We start from the raw sequence: 1,343 nt of genomic DNA, 5'->3' as shown, positions 1-1,343 counted from the left end.
TGCCTTTGCATCGCTTGCTGTTGCTGCAATACATCAGTCACCGTCGTCATGACCTGTTCGAGAGTTTGTTCGGTTAACCGACGATCGCCTCCGCCTTCGTATCTGTCTTGCACAAACGTCGTGTCCGTCGCGGAAGTACGAGCTTGAGGTTCATTGTTCGAATTTGCCCCGAGTAAATCTTGTACCGGTCCGTTACGCTCCAAATGCGTGAGAATCGCGTCAATAAATCGGTCGCGGTTATTTGAAACCGGGAGCCGATATTCGGTCGCTTCCCGTTGTAATTGTACTAGGGTGGCCGACTCTAGCCATTCTCTATCCATTTTATAAACCTTTGTTCTAATTCTAACCGACTTTTTTTTTTCGAGCTTGGTTAAACGACCGACACGTCACCAACAACAGACTCTGAATCCGTGATCCCACTTCTGAGTTGTAAGGGAGATAAAACGATCACCTAATTTCTTTCTTCTATCGTAAGTACGACCGTTTCGTCGTCTTTCGTAGGAAGTTGATGGTTTATATATTGAATAAACGAGACTTTATGAAAACACACTTATATATATTTATAACCCAACTAACACTAATACAAAATATAACACGTATTCTTATATCTAAATATTCGGCTCCTAATCTAATCCTTCCAGGAGATATTCGATACTTGAATATTCCCAGAGATCTCTCCGACTAATCCCACTATTCGACTATTCTCAAAATTCCCTTCACGATCCTTTCGCCTTTCTCTTTCTGAGTATATTTTGAGTCTCCACGTATCTCTACGTGTCTCTCTCAAAATCTTCGCGCTCGCCTTTTTGTTCCTCTCTTCCTCCTGAAACTCTCCGTCTCTCCTACCTCCTTCCTGTCTCCATCGACTTCGACTGCGCCCTCGATGTATCGAGTTGTCTAATCGAGAATTCCTCCAACTCGATACCCCTTACAATATATAATTATCAAGGATAATACAGCGCATTTATTAAACAACCTATTAACTTGGGAAAGAGTGATACCGCGCACAAGGTCAAAACAATTATCACTATCATTTAATATTTGAATATTATTATTTCTTTATTCGATTATTATTTAATTTACTCGGTTATATTTTAATTATTGCTATTATGCATAGGAAAGCAACTCGGGCGTATCGTTACGACGATTTCTTTATGATTTCTTTGTCTTGGTTCTTGGTTATTATCATCGTTGCGATAAATAGTTGCGTGGGAAATTATATACATACATACATATATATATATATATATATATATATATATATATATATATAATATATATATATATACAGGGTGTTCAAAAAGTCCCGGACCGGTGAAATATCTCGAAAACTAAGCATTTTA

General features: G+C 38.4%; 1 protein-coding gene across 1 annotated transcript in view; it reads left to right on the top strand.

Moving 5' to 3' along the window:
• Positions 1 to 1,343, top strand: part of LOC116850347 (acyl-CoA Delta(11) desaturase-like) — a 179,621-nt gene that overhangs the window by 635 nt on the left and 177,643 nt on the right. The window lies entirely within an intron of this gene.

Source organism: Odontomachus brunneus, unplaced genomic scaffold, assembly GCF_010583005.1.
Source record: "Odontomachus brunneus isolate Ranch 3 - 2012 unplaced genomic scaffold, Obru_v1 Obru_scaffold_143, whole genome shotgun sequence".
In the NCBI taxonomy this organism is placed as follows: Eukaryota; Metazoa; Arthropoda; class Insecta; order Hymenoptera; family Formicidae; genus Odontomachus; species Odontomachus brunneus.
Note: the sequence above shows the minus strand (reverse complement) of the source record. Positions and strands in the feature narration are given on the sequence as shown.